Raw genomic sequence first — 18,822 nt, forward strand, 5'->3', positions numbered from 1 at the left:
GTTCCTGCGGTGGCAGTGGAAAGTGCCAGGATGGGAGGGTGGGTGGTAGGGGGGCGTGGACCTGACCAGGTAGTCACGGAGGGAACGGTCTTTGCGGAAGGCGGAGAGGGGTGGGGAGGGAAATATATCCCTGGTGGTGGGGTCTGTTTGAGGTGACGGAAATGTCAGTGGATGATTTGGTTTATGCGAAAGTTGGTAGGGTGGAAGGTGAGTACAAGGGGCGTTCTGTCCTTGTTACGGTTGGAGGGGTGGGGTCTGAGGGCGGAGGTGCGGGATGTAGACGAGATGCGTTGGAGGGCATCTTTAACCACGTGGGAAGGGTACCCACTCAGTTTTATCAATTGAGTTATCAATCGAGCACTATCAAGTTTCCCAGTTGCAGAGAGGAAAACTAATGTGCGATGTTAACATAGACAGTTGGATGAATGAGTAAAGGCAAATACATGGTAATAAGCTTCTTGCCACTTGACGGAAGGATTCCGATCTCACCATCAAAGGCACAAGCATTTAAACAAGAAAAAGCATCTCAACACAAGCATCTGATTTTTAGATTCTTGCCTGATTTAAATTATCTTACTCACCGTCATTTTTATTACTTTGGAAAGGGGAAACTTTGACCCATATAGGAGGAAAATAAATACTTAAAGATCAGAAAACAAATAGCCTAGAATTGCAATGCATGGTGAAGATGTTTAAAATGTGGACTTCGAGTAGGTTAAGAATGAGTGAGTTGACAAAGAAAGTTAGAAAAAGAGGATTGGGGACATTGAATAGGACCAAGAAGCGGGCTAAGTGTAAAAAGAGGGTGCAAAAATAAATACAAACACCATTACGAATATATTAACTGGCCTAGAACTCCAAATTGTTGGCAAGAAGCATGATATTCTCAGAGTTGTGGAAAATAAGTGTGTGACTTCGGAGGTCTACCAAATCAATGATAGAGCTGAAATGTAAGGAAAGTCAAAATATTGTCCTTTCAAAAGAATGGAAATGATATAGGGAGAGCAGTAACAAAGAACTGTCCTTCTTGAGAATAGTAAAGGTTCTATTGCTTGATCCAATGGGAAACTTATTTCAGGAATGTACAAAAGGAGTGACAACTCCAGTTTTGGATAAAATACTTGAAACCATCACACAAAGGAAGGTCAGGAAGCATATTGGTTACAATTACAAAACATAACTGAACTTGACAGCTGACCTACAATAGACTAGACCAGTCACACTCAACTTAGCATGATGAGTTTTGGAGGAATAAAGAAGCAGTTGGATTGCTTTACTAGAATGGATTGATCAGAGAAAAGCTCTAAAGAGTACATGTACTCCAAAAACATAATATAAGAATTACAAGGTCAAGCTATGACAGTGGGTAAGATGATTAAGAGCAGAAGAAGAAGAAAAAACGTATAAACAAAGGAAAGAAGTACAAGGAGCAGAGCAAAATTAGAATGTCAGGTTCATTGGTTACTGTACAGAGCAAAAGGGGTGGAATGAACTCCATTAAATTCTGATTAAATGATCGAAAAAGGATAATGAGTTTTCTTTCCTCTCTTTTTCACTACTCAGGTTGTTTTCCTATACTATCTGTATTGTACAATTTGAAACGCTTCTTTTAGTGCATCTGGAGTAGACAGCAATGAATGTAGTAAGATCTTTGAAAGACACTGAGGAGGCATAAATTATACGCATTGTATTTGATTTCTCACTATTAGAAGTGTTAATCAGAGTCTCTGACTCTCTCCCAAAATGTAAATCGATGCTCTAGGAAATGAAAGAGTATTAAGGACAACAGTCATTTAGAGGCAACAAAAAAGGATGTTCTGATGTACATTTAGCACTTAAGGAAATGGTCATAACAAAAATGGTGTACAATGATGTACTTTACAATCGTGGTCACTCCTGTAATTAGGTCCCAGCATTATCTTTACCCCCTACTGTCCAGGAATATACAGATTAAGTGGGATGGTAATAGTTAATGCAGGGTTATGGTGATGGATCTGGGCAGGATGCTCTCTAGAGAGTCAGTGCAGACTTGATGGGCTAAATGTTCTCTTTCCACACTGTAAGGATTATGTGATCATTATAGTCAAGTGTATATGGTTGCAAAAGATTACATAATATTCAGTTCCATCCATCACTGATGCATCCTTAGGTAAGTGTTTGAGATGACAATCAAGCAGATACATTGCTCTGAATTGTGTTAATCGCGTGTGTAGCAAAGAGAAAGTGAGGTCTGCAGATGCTGGAGATCAGAATCGAGTGTGTTGCTGGAAAAGCACAGCAGGTCAGGCAGCATCCGAGGAGCAGGAATCTCCTGCTCCTCGGATGCTGCCTGACCTGCTGTGCTTTTCCAGCAACACCCTCTCGACATGTGTGTAGTTAGTCAAAGCCATTCCAGTAAATACTGAATTACAGATAGGACAGCTACGTAGAGTTCTAGTTAGGTATTATGGTAATCTCCAATTCCATATTCACATGTTAATGCCTCAGTAAAAGATTGCACTTTAAATCATTCTAGATTGTTCTGAATACTTGCTGGTCATGGCACTAGTTGATTGGTGGAAAGTATTTTACTCATTCTAAAATAGCAAGATTCTTAAACATGCTACATCATAAGTAACAGAGGGATTATTGGATCAGAAATTAAAACGGTAAGCCTTTCATCTAGAGTGACAAAGATATATTGTTGCAGTCTTTAATTGGAGGTAGGATGATTTGTAAAGATCAACTCACTGACAGAGGAGGTAGCAATCTGTCAGATTGTATAAATGATTCTTTAAAGTTTTGTACAAACTGCAACAGGATGTTTTGAACCTGCTATTATTTCCTTCTTTAGTGGGCCCTTTGGCAATATCCATCACTCTCCAATGCAAGCGATGGTGGCCTAGCACCCCAAGGTCGTTCCTTATCCCCATCCTGGAACCAGCTAATATTAGAGAATGACTTGAGCTGGCTGGGATGTGAATCTTTCTTATGCTTCCTTGAGAGAAGAGATTTGATTTTAGTTTTGTTTCTCCTGTATATACCAAGTGTAACAACAGCTCTTTTCCAGTGTACTTTAACAAGAAGACATTGTAATGTCACATGTGGATTTAATTGCAAGTTGCAGAGCAGATTTGCAAGTATGATACTGAGATTTGATAGTAAAAGTTACAGGGTTGATCTAATTGAAGTGTTGAAATATTTTAATATATTTGATAAAGTTAATATATTCTCTTTGCTGGCAGAATCCAGAACAGGGAGAGTGTTCTTGAAGGTAGAACTTTGGCTATATAGGAGAAAAGTTAAGAAGTATTATATCATACCAAGTTTAAAAGAAATTGAGAATTATCTTTCCAAAGTATGATGGATGATGGGACAATTGATGATTTTTGTGAGTAAGAGTGTAGAAGTATATTGAGCTGAAGAAGATAAACTGTTGATTGGTATTACAGAATTCGAATATTCCTAGAAAAGGACACTGCTGAAGCTTTTCAACTTACACTTACCAGGACAAACGTGCAAATGTCAAATATCAAAACGATCATGACAATTTATACCAAAGGAGAAATGGATATTGATTAGTTAACATGTCAACTCTGATTAGCCAAGGCCATCGCCTTGCAGAAGATAACAAGGAACTACAGACTCCAATGCTTCCCAGTAATGCAAAAACAACTAAAAGCCCAATGAGTGGCAGAATATCAGAAATGAGAGTACATGGGTACTCACAATAGAGATTCCCTTGCAAGCATTCATATGATTTGAAAAATATGATTTGAAAAACACTTTGAGTGATCAGAGTGGAGAGAAAATCTCTTAAATGATTCACTTGGACTAGAGTTTGGGATGTACCATTGTAGGATGGAGCCCAGATGTCTGATGGTTAATTGTTAAGAATCCATATCCATGAAGCAGCTGGGCGTTTTTCATCAACAGGTGTCCCCACCATTGCTGGGATAAACTCCATGTAATTCTCCTCTATATCTTCCATTAGTCCCTTAACTGATTGCAATCTCCAATAACAATGTTGACTGCCTGTGGCAAGCTGCTGGGTTATGCAAGCATACTGTGGCATTGTCTCAATGCCCTTATCTTCTTCCTTACAGTTTCCCTCCACATCTGCAAAACCAGGAAGATTCCACCCTTGGAATCTACAGCACTTATAAAAAGTAAGGGATTGGAACCATTTCTGGGCCTCACTCTTAGCCCAGTAGATACTCTGGGACAAAGTCAGCTCCCCAGTCTGCACCCACTTAAGGACAGTAGGGGGATCAGGGAAGAAGGAGCACCAATTAAAGGCCCAACTGGATATCAGGCCAGTAGAGGTGAACACTGCTGAAGAAGACAGAAACCTAGAGGTAACAGTTGAATCAAGATACTTCCAAAGGCTTGCAAACTCCATTTACATAACAACATGTCAGAATTATTGGCATCAGAATGGAGGCGAAGCCTCTCAAAGAGTGTCTGCAGCTACGATTGAACCTCGTCAAACCTTGAATGTCCTGTTAACACTATTTCCATCATCCTTCAGTGTTCTGCTGAATTCCCACTAAGCCTGCTGCTGAAGCGTTGTCAAGCTCCCAACAAGTACTGATCTTGTGTAATGCTGGGAATATTCCTGCAATATGGCCCCTGATTCAGGTTTTAATTTTATTGATTGCCTGCATACTTTCTTGGACAAGATTGTCAAATTACAGTAACAGTTCTACTTTGGGAAAGTTGGTAACAGGGAGCTGTCCTAACAGGATTTAATGCAGATTTCCCAGCTCCCCAGCTCCCCCCCCTGTCTCCAGGAAGAATCCATCCATTTAGCTCAAATGCGACTACAAAACTCGATTCAATAAGTCTGGTGATTTGTGATTGGGAACCAAAAGCTGACAATGAAAGGTACAACATTGTTAGAACAAAACCTCAATTGCATTCTTAATATCCATCAGGGAGGGGAACCAGCCACCATTCCCAATTCTGCTTAATTAAATTCCAGTCTTATGCTGCGTAATCAACTCTGAGAAATTAAATATTGCTGGTTGTTCAAATGTCAACAATGGGTACAGTATATTTTGAATGCATCAACAATTCAAAGACATCAAGGCTGAACAACTTGAAGACTGACAAAGTCAGTAAGTGTAAAACACTGAAAGGATTCTCCCAAAGGATTTTACTTATGGGTGCTTTCTGGACCTGTATGCTCACCAGTGGAATTATAAGGGTTTTTACACTTTTATGATCCAGGATAAGACTGCCAAAGTTATGCTATGATCTGACTCTAGACCAGTGACTTTTTTTTAACCGGAGACACTGAAGATCCAAGTATTTGCAAAAAGAGAATAAAGTTTTCAGACTCTGGATTGGCAAGTTTCATTTAACCAAACACAGGATGCCAATTTTCTTTTTCAAAGACCTACTTTCTGAACTCCATCAAAAGCCACTTAGTCATCAACTGTCTCAATGAATGATTGCCTCTCAGTTCCTCTATCCTGTCTCCTGAAACTGCATCCTACTGGATTCATAATGCCAACCTCCAGCATTGAAACAATAGAATAATTCCAGCTTTTTAGCACCCCTAAACTCAGATATTCCTTTGCTTAACCTTCCTAGCAAGTCACAACTATTTTTAGGCTTCTTTTTTCCCAATTTGCCCAATTAGTTTCAGGTCCAATAAGATGTTAAGTGCCTTGGGGCTAGTCACTTTCTTCACCTGTTCCTTACTCACTCCAGATCCTGAACTACTTTGCATTGTTCTGAGTGACCTAATAAAAGTCTTCTCTCAAATCCCACTCCTATTCAGTGGCAGGTTTGAATGTAAACACCTAGCAACCCCTTGGAACTATCTGTTCTCTGGAACTGTCTGTTCCCTGAGTATTACAATTGACAAATTGCTGTCTCCCACACAGATCAAAAATAGATACAATAACATTGCAACAGTTTAATGGTACTGGGGTGTTTTTTTCAACCTAACTGATTATATCATGCACAGACATTATACTTCCATTGTGAGAATTCCAGTGAAAAGATCACAGATTTATTTCTTTTGCTAGGTAGGTATATCATGAAGTTTTGAATAATCCCACTGCTGCTTCAGCTCACTTCAGTATTAAATTTACCATATTGGTTGTAAGTAAATTATGGTGTGTCAGCTGCACCATACAATTGTTGTCACTTGCAGCTGTAAGTTGAGAGGTTATCCCTTTTGATATTATCGAAAACATTTTGTTTAAAGTCTCAATTTATATTGGTACCTCATCTTTTGGTGACAATTATTAGTCTAATAGAAGAACATCTTTAAAACCAGATGGCACAGTGCTTCATTTATTTATGCATTTGATGACATATCCATTGGGTATGGCCAGATAAAACCATGACAAAGGTTAACATCTTACTAGTCAGAAAAACAAGATAAATATTTCAGAGATGGCACATACCTTTCATATACAATAAACTATGCATCTGCAATAATGTAGATTAAATCTATGTTTGAACTTACAAGAATTCCATCTGAAAATCCTGTGTGGTAGAGGGATCAACAAATAGGGGAATTCTGTAAAATCTTGTTGGCATATTGAGCTGGCTTTTTGATGCAGTTTCATGAATTATAATTGCGACAATTTGTGTCCCCAGAACTACAGAACCTTATGCTGTTTTAGTCACAGAACATTTATCAGTAGCTATATCTCTCTAATGTTATAGAGGATAGAAAGATTATGACTTGTCAAGACTGGTATCTTTATGACTCTCAGGCATATTAGATTCAGGGAAGAATTTTCTCCAAAGCCCCAACCACACAGTTATAACACTCCATCCCTGTGCATATATGGTTTTAGAAAACAGTGAAGTTGGCAATACTGCTGAGCTTTTTCGAACAGTCTGGCTTTTCCACCAGCTCCTCTGGCCATCATCACAAGTCACTTCTTACAAAGATGATCAAACTCATGCTTCACATCCTGAGCCAGAGAACATATAGGGTTTCATTCTCTTCAAAAGAATTGACAATTTTATTTTATTTCAGCAAAAGCTGGCATTTATTTTCATTTAAGAGCAGCAATTGTGAAAAGGACCTTGAAGCTACAAAGGTATTAGTATTGATGATTTCAGTATTACTGCTTCAGAACAAAGATTCTTCACTGACTGAAAATTCAGTTAAAAGATCTATCACATGTACAAGATGATACCCAGCTCTACCTCACCACTACCTCTCTTGATGCCTCCGCTGTTGTTAAATTATCAAACTGTTTATCCAATATTTAGTACTAAATGAGGTGAATTGTTTTTTCCAATTAAAGATTGGCAAGAAACTATACTTTCTGTCCCCACAACAAACTTTTGAATCATAGAATCCCTACTGTGTGAAAGCAGCCCATCAAGTGCACACTGACTTTCCAAAGAGCCTCCCACCCAGACCCACCCCATCCCTGTAACTTGCATTTCCCATGGTTAAGACACCTAACCTATACATCCCTGAACAATGGATGGGCAATGACCAATTCACCTGACCTGCATGTCTTTGGACTGTGGGAGGAAACCGGAGCACCCGGAGGAAGCTCACGCAGACACAGGGAGAATGTGCAAACTCCACTCAGACAATTGTCCAAGGCTGGAATCAAACCTGGGTCCTTGACATTGTGAGGTAGCAGTGCTGAGCACTGAGCCATTGTACTGTCCCAAACTCTGTCTCCCCAACTTCTATTTGTGTGTTCCTTACCTTTTGGATGTAGTAGACCTCTGGTTGGTCTTCCATATTCTACTCTCTGTGAACATTGCTTTCCATGTCATAGCTCACATCATTTCTGTTCTTACCACCTCCACCCTCGGTGACCAACATTAGCGCTTGGCTAAGCAGCATCATGAGTTTAAAATTTTCATTCTTGGTTTTCAAATCCTTCCATTGTTTCACCACCACCACTCCCCAATTCCCAGTCTTTGTATTCTCCTCCAGCCCCACAACCATCTGAAATATTTGTACTTCTCTAATTCTGACCTATTGAGCACTCTTAATTTTGATCGATTCACCATTGATGGCTGTGCTTTCAGTTGTCTCAATACTCTTCCATGCCTCTGCCTCATTTCCATTTTGCTTTCCTTCTTTAAGACACTTGTTGACACCTACCTCTTTGTTCAAGATTTTGACCTAAATTGGTGCTATCATATTTGGCTTTATTGTTCCTGTGAACTGTCTTGATACATTTCATTACGTTAAGGTGCTACATAAACATAATTAGTAGCTGTAATATTGCCTGTGCATGGAAATTTCCTGTTTAAATGTGAGTTTGCTAGGATTATGACAGAGACCCATCTATTTGTTAAATTAACTTTCCAATGCGCTTGTGGTAAAGTTATTAGAGGTGTAGAATGTCTGAGGATATTCAGTCCCTATTTTGTTTAGACTCATGATGCTGGATTTTACAGGGTTGATTTGGATGGCTATCCCTCACAAGGATCAATAAAATCAGGCACGCATCATGACATCGGACTGGGAACCTAAGATAATGTCCCAGTCCCCAATATTACAGAAAATGAGCAAGGCCTGATATCCACAAATTGAGGACAAGTAAACTCTGACTGAAATATTTTAAGCAGGTCATGACTAATATGTTATATTGCCTGAATGCATTTTACAAGGTGTATGCAGGATTTCACTCCCTGATTATGAAATTTATGTGACTGTCACCGAATGATCAGGCAGATCAGTACTTGGTAATCTTGGAATTGTTATGATCTCTACATCCTCAGGCACTGTAGCTTTTCATAGAATCATTAGAATTCCTACAGTGTGGAAACAGGCCCTTCAGCCCATCAAGTCCGCAACTGACCCTCCGAAGAGTAACCCACCCAGACCCATTCCCCTACCCTATATTTACCCCTGACTAGTGCACCTAACCTACACATCCCTGAACACTACGGGTAATTTAGGATGGCCAAATCACTTCAACTGCACGCGTTTGGATTGCGGGAGGAAACCGGAGCACCCAGAGGAAACCCACACAGACGTGGAGAGAATGTGCAAATTCCACACATGGGAACCCTGGTAAATTTGATTGTCCAGTCTATATGGTGATAAAACCCCTACAATTATTACCTTTCCATTTTTACATGTTTCAGTAATTTCTTGTTTGATTCTTTGTCCTCTTGTATAACGACTGTTAAAAGCCAGAAGTGCTATCGCTAATCTCCACCTTTACTGACTCTACTACACGGTTATGCTAAACCAAGATCCTTCTTCACTAACTTCCTTCTCTCATCATTTACTGCCAGGGTTATTCTTCCTTTTTTTTTGCCCTGGAATATTTATTTTCCAACATTGGTTATTATGTAACTATGGACTGGATATTATATACTCCAACTGGGTGTGTTTTCAACTAGTGGATACATAGCATGTAGTGTTTGTATAGCCCACCAACTTCATAGTCACCCACAACTGACTTCAATGATGAGACTGAGCTCTGAAATCAGCAAATAAATAAATAAATAATAGAGCTGGAGTAGTTTACTCACCCTACTTAGTTTTCTGCCCAATGTCTGGTAATTAGATAATGGTGATTTAATGTATTCCATTTAGCTCTATTTGTCACAAAAGGTATCTATTGCAGATAAGATATAATTGCTTCATCATTCAGTTAAAGGCCCTTTAATCTCATTTAGTTACTATTATTTCTTGCTTAGACTTTATCTTGAAGCATAACTCCTGTCCTAATCCACTTGTTTTGACCCACATTACTACAAGGTGTTGCCTCAAATTTTCTCTTTGAATTTCTAAATCACCCTTCACCTAAAGGCTCACTGCCTTCTTCCCTCCCTCCATGTCCTCAATCTGCAAGTTGATTTAAAGCTCTATTCATAGACCTCATTATATAATTTGTCAGGACACAGGTTTAGGCAGACCCTATCTAAGCAGAACAACCCTCCCTTTCCTGTGTACTGATGCCAGGCCCCTATGAATCAAAACTCCTTCTTCCCATGCCATCCATCCAGCTTGACCCTATGCCAATCGGCATGTGTCTCGAGTAACAATCCAGAGAGGATTAAATTGAAGTTATACCTTTTAGTTCGGTCCCCAGATCCTTGAGCTCTCTCTCCACAGAGCATCATTCATATTTCTTCACTGGCCCCTCCTGTGGAGCATGACAACTGGATCATCCCTTTCCCACTCCAGGTTCCATCCAGACATAAGGATATATATTTAATTGTGGCACCAGACGATAGCACAAAGAGCATAATAAATTCTACTTAATATGTTGTCTCCTACTGTAACTGCATTCCTTTGTCCCCTCCTCCAATCCCAACCCACTTAAATTGCATCATGCAGCATGATCCCATGGTCAGTTTGATCATCACCCAGCCATACAGGTACCAAACCAATTGGAAAAATTCAAGTGACTCTCTTACTCCCACCTGCTGGATTGCCATGCATGCCTGACTCCCATCACAACAGTCTGTCCTGAACATTGACCCAGCTGTAAAGTTGTATCCAGCCTAAAGGGTATGACTACCTCCTGGGAAAGTCTCAAGGTAACTTCCTGATGCTCTTTAATATTTGCAACTCAAGCGTTAGCTTAGCCACTCTGAGAGCATGGGACAATTAGAGGATCTGATTAAGGAATTGATAACAGGCAACCTGGAAATGGCAGATCATCTGAACCAATATTCCTCATTGCCTTCACGATGGAGGACACTATGAACATCCCAAAGATAACAGATAAGCAAGGTGCCAATGGGAGGCAAGTCTCCAACAGTCTCTCGTGCTAGAGACACAGGATTTGACAAACTAATGGGTCTAAAGGCAGACAAGTTGCCAGGATCTGATGATCCAGATCCAAGGTGGTTACAGAGATAGTAGAGGTATTTACCAAATTATTCCAGAATTTACTGGATTCAGAGAGGGTTCCAGTGGATTGGAAAACTGTTAATGTGGTGCCCATGTTTAAGAAATAAGAGACACAAAGCAACAAAACTAAGAGCTACTGCACTATGTGGAAACAGGATAAACGATGTACAATAAGTCATTTGATAATGATAATATATTTAGCCATCCTTATTCAACATCCCTAACATTTGGCTATCTCTATATGCAAAGGTATAGCTCAGATATACCCAGATTCCTGACTGGTGCACATATATCTACCTGACTGTGTTAGCCATGAATTCCCAGACCTACTTCAGAGCTAACTGACCATGAATCTCTTCCTGAATTGCAGAGGCACAGACACTTTGAACTATAATGCCCAGCCAGACACCTGACCACGGTCAATCCCTGGACTGGTATGGGAGCTTCCCCTTGACCTACTGTGTATGGCCCTCTGACTAATGGATCTTTCCATGGACCTCAATAAGCATTACTCCCCTTAGACTTTGGGACATGACTGCTTGGTTACTGCTGTTTATATGTGTTTGTGTAAGCTTCTAATGCATCGAGAAGTGTGAGATTGTCCACACGGACTTAACTAGTCTGCAGAGTCTTCATTGCACTCCATCTATGGCACTAATATCTTTCCTGAGATAAGGAGAGCAAAATTGCATGCAGTACTGCAGGTGTGGTCTTACTGAGCTTCTTACTGAGCAAGACTTCACTACTCTCATGTTCAAATCCATTTGCGATAAAGGCTAACATTCCATTAGCCTTGCACCTGCCTATTAGCCATCCTGATGAAGGGCTTTTGCCCGAAACGTCAATTTTGCCTGTCCTCGGATGCTGCCTGAATTGCTGTGCTCTTCCAGCACGACTAATCCAGAATATTAGCCTTCAGTGACTAACTGACAAGGACCTAAGTCCCATTGTATATCTACGCTTTCTAATCTCTTAGCGTTCAAGAAATATTCTGCACTTCTATTCTTTGTGTCAAATTCAATATCTTGAAGTTTTTTTCCTCATTGTATTCCATCTTTGATGCTCTTGCCCAATCACTAAATCTGTTCAAACCTTCCTGAAAATGTTTTTTGCATTCCTGCTTAGTTTTGTATCAGCTGCAAATTTGGAAATATTACATTTAGACCCCCAAGTTCATTTACCTCCTATCCCCTACAATTTTATTTTCCCAATCTTCCATGGGAGACCTATTATAAAAGTCTCCTAACTTTGTTTTTAATGATTTCACATCCATCCCAGCCTAATGTTTCATTTTTATGTACTTGTATAAGTATTCACAGCATGCATTTTTTGCTAAATTTAATTATATTCTATTCTTTTTGTCAGTTTTCTTAGGCCTCCTTTGTTATAATCTAAAAACTTTCCAGTCCTCAGATTTATTACTAATTCTGCCTGTGTGCCCCTTGAACAGAGTTGATCAATCAGTTAAACCATGGCAGACCTGTACCTTAACTCTACTTATCAACTTTGTTTTCACACCTCTTAGCATCTTCTACCTACCAAGAGCCAAACAATCTCCATTTTAAATTTTGCAATTGACAGAGCATCAAGAGCTTTTTGGGAAAGATAGTTGCAGATTTTCAAAATTCTTTTGGAGAAGAATTTTCTGACATCACCAATAAATGAACTAATTCCAAATTTAAGGTTATGCCCCTTTGTTATGAACCCTCCACTAAAAGAAACATTTGCTATTTATTCACCTTAAACACCTCAGGTCATACTTAAATGAATACAAGTCCAGTTTAAGCACCAACTGTTGCTGACACTGTCAAGCAAGAACACATCATGTGGGCAAAGTGCCCCTTTACATTTGCTTGTACTCCCTCAGTCTCATTAGAAATAAACTCCCAATTTGTCTTATTTTTATATGGCCGAACATAGCACCAGGTTCTGCAACTTTGAAAAGCACAGGCTTTACATAGAAAAGCTGGAAAGTGAATAAATAAGTAGTGAATCCACCAATGGCGAACAGGGCAACACCTGCCTAGTAACCGTACCCTAAGTTATAATCTTGAGTTATTATTACTCATGATGTTCGAGGATATGACACAGCTATCTGCCTCAAATCTTACTTGGTAAAGATTTCCCTCCTTTCAAATTTGTGTAAGCCTCTTTCATTTAAACTCTCCTGATTGCTACTCTCAAACTCTTACTCACACTTACAGTCTTTGCTAGAGCTATGGGAGCTATAAAAATATTATAGTTTGAGTCATGGAATATTAGATCATGCGTAGGATGGTTGTTGCTTTATTTTCTGTGGAATTCTTAAATTCTCACGGTGTGATACTATTAATGTTTTTTATAGTCTGTCTGCATCTCATGTCTTTTGGTCTAATTTTGCATTATTACTTTGCTTTCAGTGTGCTATCATTAACTATGTTAGACTGGCTTGAGATTCTTCTAGAGAGAACGTTCATTATGAAGGTGATAAATTTGCAATCTATTGTCCCATTGCAATTTTTGCTTTTCCAGAATGCATTGATTCCTTAGGTGTAGCACCGAAAAAGGTTTTCAGTCCATTGGGTCTGCACTTTCAAAAACAAGCACACAAATATTCTAATCCCATTTTTTAGCACTTTGTCCTGGGCATTAAATGCCATTGCATGGCAAGTGCGCATCTAAATCCTTCTTCAATGTTATGAGGGTATCTTCCTCTGCTATCTTTACAAAGTGAGATCCAGATTCCCAACATCCTCCTGGGTGAAAAATAATTTCCTCGCATCCTCTCGCTTCTTCACTTAAATCTATGCCCCCCCCCCCCCCCCCCAATCATTGATTTCCCCCACCAAGAGTAACATTTTCTTCCTGGCTATGCTCCTCATAATTTGATACATCTCAATCTTGCCCTCCTCAGTTTTCTCTGCTCCAAGGAAAACAACTCTAAATTATCCAAACTCCTTTCATAACCAAAACTTTCCAGCCAGGCAACATCTTGGTAAAATTCATCCGCACCCTCCCCAGTGCAATCGCATCCCTCTTTTAAATGTGGATTCTAGAACTGGACACAATATTCTCACTGTGGCCTAACCAACATATTATACTGTTCCAGCTTAACTCCTTGCTCTTAAACTCTCTGTCTCAGCTAATAAAGGCAAGTATCCCAAACGCCACCTTAACCACTTTATCTACATGTCTCGCTAACATAGGGGCCAGTAAACATGCACACCAAGAACCCTGACCACTCAGTGCTTCCCTACCATTCATCGTGTGTTCACTTGCCTTGTTTGGCCTGCCCTAATGCATCACCTTGCACTTCTTTGGATTAAATTCTAGTTGCCATTGATCAGCCCATCTGACCAGTCCAACTATATTCTTCTGTAATCTAAGACAATTCTCCTCCCTATTTACACCATCCCCCCCATCAATTTCTGTATAGTCTAAAAACTTATTGATCAACCCTCCTGTATTCAAGTCTACATAATTTATAAATACCAGCAATAACAAGAGCCTCAACACTATTCCCTGCAGAATCCCACTGAACCCAGGCTTCCAGTCACAAAATCACCCCTTGACCATCTCCCTCTATTTCCTAACACTCAGACACTTATAAATCCAATTAGCCATGGGCTCATGTCGACCTTATCAAAAGCCTTACCAAAGTCCAACTGCATTGCTCTCACCTCCACACTTGGTCACCTTTTTGAATTAATGAATACCAGAAAGCTATTCTCCACACGTGTAAATTATACATAAAACCAATCCAATCTCACAGATGACTACATTTCTTACAGGGTTGTATCTAGATAGCAATTAGACTGATGGCCTATTCCTGAACTCGAGCTCCAGCTCAGCCTGCCATTGTAACTGTTGACAGTTAACAGTTCAGTCATGGGATGCCCGGGTAAGAAGATGCCCTCTGGTCTTCATGGTGTGGATTTTGATTTCTGGCAGAGTGAGATTGGCAGAACGGAAAGTTTGCAGTCAGCTGACTGGTGTTCTGTTTGATTCGACATAAATCAAGACCTGGCCACCCAATTAGCAGCTGCCTAGCAGGTGATCAATTAGCTTTGTAAAGGGGTCTCTGCACCTAATCAAGCCCTCAGGGGTGGGAGACAGGTGAAGGGGTCTCTCCATCTAATCAAGCCTTCAGGGGTGGGAGACAGGTGAAGGGGTCTCTGTGCCTAATCAAGCCCTCAGGGGTGGGAGACAGGTGAAGGGGTCTCTCCATCTAATCAAGCCCTCAGGGGTGGGAGACAGGTGAAGGGGTCTCTCCATCTAATCAAGCCCTCAGGGTGGGAGACAGGTGAAGGGGTCTCTCCACCTAATCAAGCCCTCAGGGTGGGAGACAGGTGAAGGGGTCTCTGTGCCTAATCAAGCCCTCAGGGTGGGAGACAGGTGAAGGGGTCTCTGCGCCTAATCAAGCCCTCAGGGTGGGAGACAGGTGACACTGTGAACTGGAAACTTGTCATTGCATCAATCTAAAGGAATATGGGCATCAGGTTCAGGGAAACTCAAGGAGAGATTCACATGTGGTCAATAAAGTTGTTTGAAGGAAACCAGGAAGATGGCAGAATGTGTAGGTGACATCAATGCATCAGATGAGAGCCTGTCTATTACATCAGCAAAGTCTCATTTGGGACTCTTGGCCGGGAAGAAAGCACAACTGAGCCCATCTTGCCTTATTTCTCCAGACACTAAGCCCCAACTGATGAGCTTCTGAGTTGTCCGTCAGACTGCAAATATTGGACAAGTGTAAATTATATGGAGATTTGGCAGAGCTTTCAGATGACTTGCACACTCTGACATGAACAGTGGCAGAGTCCATCCAGACCATGAGCACTGCGATAACTCACTCTACAGAATCCATGTTTCCTCCATCAAAAGACTAGCAATCATCATGGAGGATCAAACCCAGCAGTTCTTAATGGGATTTCAGTACACATTCAGACTTGCACTCCATTGTATTATCTCTGAGCTAAAGTCCTTAGGGGCAAGTTAAGTGGGGTCAAAGTGCCAGATCCTGGTTCCCTTCAAGAAACTGCGCTGTATTCTCCTATGTCCTATGTTCTATGTTCTATGTTCTAAAGGAGGAAGTGCCAAATGAATCGAAGGATGATGAATGAGCAGCTGCTGTCACTTTAGGAGGCACCTGTTGGTGTTCCTGGTGGGAATGCCGCCCTTCTGCCAATCTGTATTGACACTAATGCCTCAAGGTTTTGTGGTAATAAATAAAATTTCTGCTACTGTGCATCAGATTCCTATCATGCTGGGCTCTGAGTTCCAATCACTCAGAAATTGACTAAAGTAGGTCTGCCCAAGTCATCTCAGGCAAAGGGACAGATGTACCGCAGCCTGCTTCTGGAAGAGCTGGCAATGTCAGGGGATATTATGCCACAGTGATGGTGAAACATTGATTTTCCTGCTCCTCGGATGCTGCCTGACCTGCTGTGCTTTTCCAGCACCACTCTAATCTAGACTCTGGTTTACAGCATCTGCAGTCCTTGTTTTAACCAGTGTTGTGCCTAATGTCTGCTTGCTTTTCTGGATTGATGTTTTATGTGTGGTGTCTTGGTTTGGATTGAGTTTGACTGACTACAGTCAGGGAGTTTGGAAGTTTATCCTTGGGTCAGCATCTCTGAACAGCCTCCTGTTGTGCCTCATTGTTGGCACTTGCACAAGTGCACACCAGGTGATTTGTTATTGATGCTTAGGATATTAAAATAGAAGGTGAGTACAGCAAAGATGTTGTTATTTAATGAGTTCCATATTCCATTTTTTAAATCATCACATTAAAAGAGACAGCCATGTTTCTCTGCCATTCAAAGCCTGTATTACATCATGTTGCACTGCTAATTGACTCCTCTTCAATGTTCCTGGGAGGCATCCTGAGGTTTGTTGTCCCATTAAATCATGTCTGCCAAGGCCTTCCCTGTCTTGAATGCAAGGTTGTGAACAGAGCAGCAGGCTATGACAGTTAGTGAGACACCAAACAGAGGGGAAAATTGCAGACATCCACCTGCATGGACCAAACATTGAAGTCTCATTGTAAACAAATCACTGATTTGTTCAAGAATGGTACTGGTAGATGTGAGTCTCTCATTTTCTGCATCTCAGTCTCTGTCCATAGATTTTGTACTACCCCTTGTCTCCAAAAGTTAGACCTCTAATGCCAATGGACAGAACCCATCTGTGACACCTGGGAATGCCTACAGTTATAGAAATTGTGATTATTTCCAAGATATTGGACACTCACAAGTTACACATGGATGGAGCAAGAAAACCTTTTTAGTTCAGAAATCCCTCAGGTAGTCCTGAGGAAACTTTGACCACATGCAGGCAATCAATGACACCTTGTATCTTGGCAATCAGTAACACATGCAAAGTCTTTGGCTCTCTTGGCTTGGCTAACATTATTGGTAGTCAATGAAATGAAGTTATTTGCTCATCCAAACATTGTAACTTTCATTACCTTTGTGTGAAGGTGAGTTGCACAAAGGTTTCCAGATTGCCCTCCATGTATAAAAGTTCAAGGCCATGTTGTGTTGAGAGTGACAGGCATACGGTGACCACCAATACAATTTGAAGTGACCTCCCCAGCTAGCAATTCACAAAGGTATGTCAGTGTCTCTCTGGAGAGACACTGGTGCTCTGAAAGCTGAAGGTATTTCATCCTTTGTGTCTCTGCACAGTCTAATGTCTTCTTACCAGACTGCCTGCTGTTGGTGTCTGTGTTGTGTAGATCCCTGTGCAGCAGCAGGTCCCTCAGTACCTATACAATGGGGGTATTCCTTACCCTGGACACCAGACTTCCTTGTCTCTTCCTCCTTCCCTCCTCATTGGAGAAGAAGATTACTCCAGAATAGAGAATCTCCATGGGGGACTAGTGGGTTCCAGTCCCTCTGCTGACATCCTGAGCAACCAGTACATCATTTTCATTGCACTTGCTTTCCTTTCAGTGCCTCCTTATTTGTTGTGCCAGCATAAAATAGATAATGTTTAATAAGATCCAAACACCACCATCTTCACCAGCAGATTCTGCTGTTCCATACAATCATGGTCCCACTTGTAGGCCTTTGTATCCATTGGGCTGCTTCCTCATACTTGGCCTCACTTATTCCCAACATTGTTCCTAAGTGACAGCTGAAAAATGCATTGAGCAACACAATGTCACAGTTAATTTGGTCTTTAATGAGGACAATTGCCTGTTAATTGGATTTGTAAAATTGGCAGACAGACTTTTGATTTCAATGCACCCCCCACCCCCCCCACACTAATTATTGGAGCCAGACAAGATGGGATCAGGTTGCTGACCCATTGTCATCATAGTACATTTTACATAAATATGTAGAAATCGTGGGTGTGATTCACCCGATTTGCAGTCATAAAATTCAGCTGCATGTCTCAGGATCATTAGTGTCCTCTCGTAACCTCACAGTAAATTGTCACATTGAATAGGAAAGGGCATAATATAATTGATATGGACTGCAGTCCATCAGAAAGTGCAAGACATGCATACTCATAGTGACCCAAAATTTGCTGGAGCAGGTATCCTACAGTAAATGCCTGAAGTTAGATTTTATTCTTCAACTTTCTGCTCAATTAATTGTGTCACAAAAGTGTGAATTGATAGTGATACGGGCCATCTGGGACCTCCGAACAAGTCTATTTCCTTGACCATTATTTGTATCTACAGTGAAAGAAACAGCAAATGGTGGAGAAGGAAATGTGTTGAATTAAAGTGAAATTAGGTGCAGAAAGAGAAATAAAGCAAGAAATAGAGAATTAAATAAATTGTGGAAGGGTCACTAAACGTTGACTCTGATTTCTACCACAGATGCTGCCACACCTTTAAGCCTTTCTAGCAATTTGTTTTTCTTAAAGAAAGAAATGTTTGAAGAGGAAAAAAAATGAAGAAAAAGTGTTTTTAAAAAATTAAATACATCCAGGAGAGAGATTTCACATCTGCAATTTGCTAGAAACCCTACTCTTTCTCTTCTGTCCATTTCCTTTCTTGTCCATTTTCCCCATTCCTTTCTGTCCCTCAC

This window comes from Chiloscyllium plagiosum, chromosome 4 (assembly GCF_004010195.1).
Source record: "Chiloscyllium plagiosum isolate BGI_BamShark_2017 chromosome 4, ASM401019v2, whole genome shotgun sequence".
Lineage (NCBI taxonomy): Eukaryota > Metazoa > Chordata > Chondrichthyes > Orectolobiformes > Hemiscylliidae > Chiloscyllium > Chiloscyllium plagiosum.